Consider the following 8,000-nt stretch of genomic DNA (forward strand, 5'->3'; position numbering starts at 1 on the left):
AGGTTATCATAGGCTTTCTGGATATCAAATTTAAGTGCTATTTTGGGATCTCTTGTGTTGGTTGATGTTCTGATGTGGTGAAAAATCTCGCCAACAATAGTTATGTTATCATGGATAGATCTTTCGTGTACAAAAGCGCTTTGATAAGGGTTTATTAGGAATGGAAGTAAGGGACGTATGCGGTTAACAAGAATTTTTGAGATGATTTTATAGGTGAAATTATAAAGTCCTATGGGCCTAAATTGTGATGGTTTAGATGGATGATCCACCTTGGGGATTAACGTTAGGTTTGTGTGGTTCATGAGTGGATAAATATTTATGGATTTGAAGAAACTACGTACCGTTGCTATCAACTGTAAATGGGTTGTTTCCCATAAGACTTTGAAAAACTTACTAGTGTATCCATCTGGACCTGGGGAACACTCAGAACCAATACAGAATAAGGTTCTTTTAATCTCCTCGGGACTTGCCTATTCTATCAGTGAAGCACATTGGCGGGGCATTAACCTTGGGGTTATTTCATTAAACAAGCTTTCATCTATCACTATATTTGGTGCCATATATTGATTGGTAAAATGATCGATCATTAGTCTCATAATGGTATCCTTGTCTGCAACCTAATTATTTTGTTGATCTTGAAGTTGTTGAATGTGTTGCAGCTTCGATGAATTGTTTCCTTAGTATGGAAGAAAGTGGTGTTGTGGTTGCCAGATTATAGCCATTGAATCCTTGATCTTTGTTTCCAGTAGGTTACATGGCAGTCAAGTAAAGTCATGTGTTGATCTCTAAGTTGTTTTTCCTGGAGCAACCAATATTTCAAGTCATCGCCAGTAAGGGTGGCGCATTGATGTTGTGCCATTTTGATTTGGGCTGTCGATTTCTTGATCATGGTGGGGAGGTGGCCAAAAGTTTCATTGTTTCAATCAGTAAGGGTTTCGTTAGTCGAGATAAGCTTGAGATGCAGGTTTACTCACTAGTATAAATCATCAGTTTCGCGACCGACAAAACAAGTCATTTAACTCTTATCTATGACTTGCTTTGTCGGTCAAAGAAAGGGTCGTTGTTTGAGCGTATTTTCAACTATGACGTTTCTCTGGGGGTCGTTGAAAATCTTATATCAACGACCGATGTTAACGGTCAGCATGTGATGACTGACCCCTATCAATCGTAGATATAAATCTTAATATAAAAAAGAAAAATTGATTCAGATTTGGTTGTCTGGCCTGACTGAATCTGACTAAATCTCAAATCAAACCCAAATGAAACTCAAACCAGAATTCAAATGAGAATCATATGAAACTCAAATTAGAATTCAAATGAGAATCAAGTAAAACTCAAATGTCAAATCAAATTAAACTTGCACACAAAATATTATTCAATTTAATATTCATTGATTCATTGGCTTCCAATTACACAAAAAGGATTAAAATCTTGAGTTCTGACCAATGTAAATCTTACAAGAAAAGCCACTAAACAAGTGTTAGAAACCAACATTATTACCTGAATATCTCCGTCCCAATACTCATAATCTCCAACAGTTGCCGAAATTGAGGAGCTTCATTCGCAGTTCCAGTGAAGACAAATGGATCTTCATAAGCATTCTTGTTGGGGTCTGATCTTATTGGAGATTCGAAATCCAAGTACCAATGCTTCCTTGAAGATCACTATTGCTTCTGATGTATATTCCGCAAACCCAAGTTTAAAACCTGAAAGACGAAATATAACCTTGAACTTAGTACGATTGTAATGAGACTTAGAGAAACTAATAACAACTAAAAGGATAACAAGGAATGATGCTCAGATAGGTTCTTTTGATTTACCTGAGTCCGCGCAGAGCTTGTACATTATTTATTTTTCTCAATCCCCATCTCTTATCAATGAAATACCAAGAAAAGCAAGTTACATTCAGAAACAAAACTATGTAATATCCAAACTAGGAAATGGAACATGGTTGCTGGCGAAACAAACCTCAAACTTCTTTGTTGAGCTTTGATACAAATGACACTTTCATATAATCGAATCCGCCTTCAACAAGTAACCCCTGGAATCCACAATAGCATTCAGATTCAACTACTTGCGGTAAAATCTGTACATACCCACTGAAGTATTATATATACAATGCACGAATACCCGACTAAAGTATTCTACAAGGCATGAATACTTCCAAGAAGAAAGTATATTCAACATAGTTTTATAAAGAGTAAATCTTAAGAACCAAAACTAAAGGAGTTCTTGAAGCTAAACACTCACTTTCCTTTGCTGTGACCCCCGTGTTTGTCAAGTATAACACACCCCTGAGCACGGCGCATGACTTATCTGCAAAATTTAAGATGAAACTAATCACAATGGTGAACTGAGAATGGAAAAATGGTTACAGAGTTAATACAAAGACAAATTCTAGCGAAATGGAGTTGTGTAAAAGAAAAAAGAACTAACAAATCCTGACTAGACCCACCTGGTGATACATTCGACACAAAAAATACTCATGCATAACTCAATATTATGAACTAAGAGTAGGGTTCAGTCACAAGAACCATGACATGATATTTAAACCACTGATGAAATTTTCTTATTTGGTTATCTTACAACGAAACTAACATTATTCGAGTATGGGAGTATCTTAATCAAACTGCCATTGCATAAATTAAAATGTAGTGACATATGGATAGGTGTGCATCCAACGGAGAAATACATAATACACAAAGCTACTAAGCTGCGACACGAGCGGTGAATGGTTACCTGGGTTGTTTTCAGCACAGCTAGTCCTTTAACTACAGAAGTCAACCTTGCAACACCGTCCTTCTTCACTATTGCTTCTGCTATATGTTTCGCAGACCCGAGTTTAAAACCTGAAAGATAAGTTCAAACAAGCAAAAATGATTAACTGCCCGACAAGTTCAAAAAGATTATATGGCATATGACACTGTAAGAGTACCTAAACATGAGAAAAGTAGGGAGCAACTATAGGTATATAAGCAAGCTAATCCATTCATAGTAATACGGAAACCAAGAAGAATGACATCATCATGCACCAACAATCACACCAGCAAATACCAAATGGGGAACTAAAAAAATCAAATCTACTTAGAAGTTCAAACTTCAAGTTCCGCATTGCCAATCTTCTCCAAAGTTTGAAAGAGATGGAACAACACCCATAATCTGTCAGCAAGAGAAACATTAATAAATAGTCTATGCTGCCACTTAGAGAGTACTAAAGATCCATTATGCTACAGACCAACGACCATCAATAACAAATGATTATGTATCAGTTATAGAACCATTTGTAATGATTATGTATCAGTACAAATGATCCATTATCGAAGTTATAAAACCATCTAATGTAACAGTTAAAATCCAAGACAAAACGAAACCAAGGGTGAGAGAGAGACTTACTAATGTGGTATTTTGTAGGATGACAAACTCAGTGAAAATAGAAGTCTGTGTAGTCATTTAGGACCTAAAGTTAGTAGTCTTGGAACTAGAGTAAAGAAACCATTCAACTTTGAGCTTGGACTTACCGATTAAAAAAACTCTTCAGAAGAGATGCAATATTTATTCACAAGGAAAAGTTGGGTCCTGATAGCTTAGCTATGAAAGGGTAACTTCCCAGAACCATAATAGATAAAGCCTTCAAACAAAAACGCAGTCACAAAGTTAATGAAACCAATTACCACAATCGAACAAATGAACTTCAAATCTTATACAAAGAGTGGTACTTGAAAGCTGGAGAAAAACAGGAAACAAGAAATATGCCGTTTTAAGAAGAAAATAAAGAATAATGTGCAATTTCAATATCGGTGAGCTAAGATGTAAACAAAGACCAGGAAGGTCACCACTCTTATGAAGAAGTGTGTGAACTGTGCAAGAAATGCTTTCCAGATAGTAAGATCTGGAGAGAATGCTACTCTATCGATTACTGCTCTCACCTTTAGGCTCTTTGTATATCTGCCCAGCTCCTAACTACTCTCACCCAACCGGAGAACAAATTATTTAGTTTCTCCGGCAGACGCAGAACATGCAAAATGAACAAACACAAACCAGTTCAATTGTTCGAGCTATTTAATCAGGTATTTTAGTAGAAAACTATGCCAGTAGCCAGATTAGAATGACCCTTAAATGAAAAACATGCCTTATAACTTCATATATTGTTATAATTATAATTCAAGGTTATCCCTTATTAAACTTCAAACTGTGACTGCAAAAACAAAGAGTAAACTGTGAAGCTTTCACCTACCCCTTTTACTTCGACAGACGTTGTTAATGCCAAAACGGAAAGTGTGTCAGCTAGGTATTTCTGCACTTAAAAAGTATAAGTGAAACAGATAAGTTGTCAACTAATACAGGTAATTCAGCCTAAAAGGATAAAGGGACAAATTGCACCTTGAACTCTGAATCTTCCAAAACGAAAAGTGTGTCGGCTAGGCATTTCTGCACTTAAAAAGAATAAGTGAAACATATAAGTTGTCAAATAATCCAGATAAGTCAACCTAAAAGGATAAAAGGACAAATTGCACCTTCAACTCTGAATCTTCCTTTGTTAGAAAGTATCTAATGTTCCATAATATGGGCGGAGAAACTTAAGTGGTTTTGTAATAGAACTCATTGATCTAGTCGAGGTACGAATTTCCTTCCTATAAGATATAAGTACAATTGAGTTTAAAATTGGACAATTTGACATGATAGTTAAATGTTATAAATTTGAAAACAACTATACCTAATGAGTGAATGGCTTGCGAAATAGTCGTCCACCCTGCTGCAGATGACAAATCAACAACCATTAACAACTTAATCATAGTAACAACTCGTTTCATTGGTTTTCTAATAAAAAAGAGATCATTCCACACTGTTAATCACCCAAGTTATTTTCACAAAACTACACATGTCAAACTCCATTGAGTACCCCACAGTATACCACAGGGCAAACAAACGGTAATAGACCTCACACTCGGTAACTGTGGCTTGTTTTATAGACTTCAGACTCGCAATCCTAAATATAGTCCAAGTATTGTTTCACATTCACATACATCATAACCAAAACCTATTCATAACACTACTACTAAGCTAACAACCATTTACATAGTACAAAGAGAAAGAGTGAGAGAGTGATCTCAACTGTATAGAATCATCTCCATCACCAGAGAATTTGACATCATAATTAAGCAGGTCCATTATGCTTCCAGCTAGTGATCTAGGTGATAACTAATCCACATTTTCTGATCAATTGACACCCATTGAATTTAGGCATTTAATAGTTATTCTCTTAAAGAATGTTAGTTGTTTACTTAAGATAGATAAAAGAGTTATTGTTGTAATTATTAACACAACTTTTTACACTAGATGTATTCTTCACCCTTTTCGAAAATTGAAGATTTTTTTAGGGTTTTCTTCACTTTTTTTTAATTGTTTATGACTTGTGGTAGTTAGTTATTACTACATATGTCATTAATGTGACAAGTTATTGGAGATGGTAGATTTATTTAGAAGGTTTTATGTTTTCGCTTTCCTTACTTTATATATAAGTTTCATATCTGTAAATTTTATCTTACAATCCTTTCTTCTTCTTCAAGAGCTCTGATTTTAGAATTTTCAAAAGTTAAACCTTTTCTTCTTCAGTTTTTCAGTTTCATAAGCTTTTTCTTTTCCTCCATCTTTTTTAATGGCAGAAAGTATAACTGATTATATTGTTCCTTCCCTCGTCAACCACTTATATGATCAACACGAATTTCTTCAACGTTTAACGTTTCCATTCTTCGTCATGTTCCATATAGAGAAAAAGTTTCCAATGTTTCTAATCATGTATTAGGTGAAGTATTGATCTTATATTCTCATCTCAATCGTATTTATTTTCTCATTCATCTTTTGATTCGTGATTACATACTGATGATGGATTGCTCTCCTTGGCATATATGTAACAAATTTTATGCATTCATATCTAAAGCATTGCTTATAATGAAGCTTTACACTGCGATCATGAGATGATTATTTCCGTGGCCATATTTCAGAGATACAATATCATAGCAGTTCTTTTTCTAAACTAAAGTTTATTCATAGAATAACTTTCAATATTTTTCTTGGAAATAGAAATTTTTGATGAAAATGAGCACGGTTTTGCTTCTGACTTTAATAATGGGAATAAGTCATATCCCCTTATTGTTTCTAGAGATTGGGATCTTAATTGGGATCCTTTTATAGATAAACCTAGGCTAAGAACATATTTCAATTCCTCCCATCGTTCATGTAAGGACTTTTTTTACTTACTTTTTTAGCTATTTTATATGGGTTTTCTTCTCCTTCTTTTTAACAGAATAATTACTTTATATTTTTTTTCTAAAGTCCAAGGTATTTGTTATTCCAAAAGATATTCGTCAGCAAATCAACAAATTTTATAAATCTTTAGAATATCATGAAAAGGAAAGGGTACCAAGTAAACCACTAACTTTTTCGTTCGGCAACCTATATGAAAAAAAACCTACTTTAATTACAAGTAGACCAACTTAATGATTCTTGAACAATATGTATATAGAGGTTTATATCTTTACCTCTTCACAATCATAAAGTCAAGACAATAAAGTCTATAAACCCAGTTATCTAGAAGAGTACTTGGATGATCTCAAAAATCAATATCTAAGATCAATCTCGTCGTATCCAAATAATCGAATCCGAATTCTGGCAAGTATGAAACTTGTTTTATATCTTTCAATATACGAATTCTACAAGAACGAGTCTCATAATCGATTAGAATTAAGATGGACTTATCTACTAGAACTGGTTACGTACTACTTGTGTTATTCCTACGATAAAGATAAACAATATAATACGGGAAAGGAAAAACACAAGACACCAGAAGTTTTGTAAACAAGGAAAAATTACAACTGCTCAAAAACCCGGGACCTTGTCAATATTTGAACGCCGAACTGTATTAAACCGCTACATACACTAACCTTGGGATTGGAATGTAGTTGAGACCGAATTCACCCTCTAATCAATTCAGCTGCAATTGTGCTCCTTACGTCTCTGAACCAAGAAAGGCTTTACGCAATTGATTCCCTTAGATGACGTCCTTTACAGCCTAAGAGATGCTTCATCCTAAGTGGAGACTTTTGATACCAGTTTGCCTCTAATGGATAAGCCTATTTGATTTCCCTTTAGATCGATAGATCATGGCTTGTAAATTTGTTTGCAACAGACAAAGCTAGCAAACCTTAAAAATATATAAGACTTACACTCAGTTAGCCGAGAAGACTAGATTATGCACCACCTATCAAGAACAATCTTAAACCGATCAATTAAGTAGGGTTTTAGATATCTATCTTGAAGAATCAGTTTGCGATTTGTATCTATATCTTTCCTAAAAGAGATTGCTAAAACCTCGATAACAGAAAGAACAAGATCAGGATACACAAACTATAAAGGTAAAGATACTCGAACCTGGCTTCACGAATCCATAAGTGAAGTCTTAAAGTCATAAACCTAATTATATTTCTCAGAGGAAACCTAGGTTCATAGAGGACGACTCTAGCAAACAACTAGGACACCTGTCATGAATTGAATTCCCTGGTTGTTTGCTATATTTATAGAATTTCAAGATAAGGGTTGCTTATAATTCAAGCTAAAATAAATTGAGATTCAAACAAACATTTTTTTTGTTTAGATGAAATTCTTGTTAGGAGTTTATGCAATCATGTGAGAAATTTATCTTGAAATAACATAGAAGAATATACAATATGGTCTAGGATACCAGAACCGTGTACAATGATAGTCACGACAAATATGCTTAGTGAACTAATAAGCAAATTCGTATTCATTCATACTTAACACTTAAATCATGAAACATATACACAAAGTGATATAGTGTTCAAAATATCTTAGACGTGTTTGTGAAATTCATAGTGATGCCAACATATTTTAGAAAATGGTATGAAATGCATCTGCTTGAGTTCGTATTAGGTAGGTATGCGAAAGGGTACGCGTACCTACGAACCAGTACGTGAATTAAGATG

The 8,000-nt window shown here is 34.4% G+C and overlaps 1 long non-coding RNA gene across 1 annotated transcript; it reads right to left on the reverse strand.

Moving 5' to 3' along the window:
* Positions 1-1,444: 1,444 nt before the first annotated feature.
* On the reverse strand, positions 1,445-4,728 carry LOC113292728. Its single transcript, XR_003331841.1, has 11 exons — positions 4,715-4,728; positions 4,515-4,631; positions 4,381-4,428; positions 3,927-4,299; positions 3,519-3,628; positions 3,394-3,438; positions 2,740-2,849; positions 2,251-2,316; positions 1,969-2,041; positions 1,821-1,870; positions 1,445-1,706 (listed from the first exon to the last, which is right to left on the reverse strand). It is a non-coding gene; the product is annotated as an uncharacterized LOC113292728 (long non-coding RNA).
* Positions 4,729-8,000: the final 3,272 nt, after the last annotated feature.

The sequence above is a fragment of the Papaver somniferum genome, chromosome 7 (assembly GCF_003573695.1).
Source record: "Papaver somniferum cultivar HN1 chromosome 7, ASM357369v1, whole genome shotgun sequence".
Lineage (NCBI taxonomy): Eukaryota > Viridiplantae > Streptophyta > Magnoliopsida > Ranunculales > Papaveraceae > Papaver > Papaver somniferum.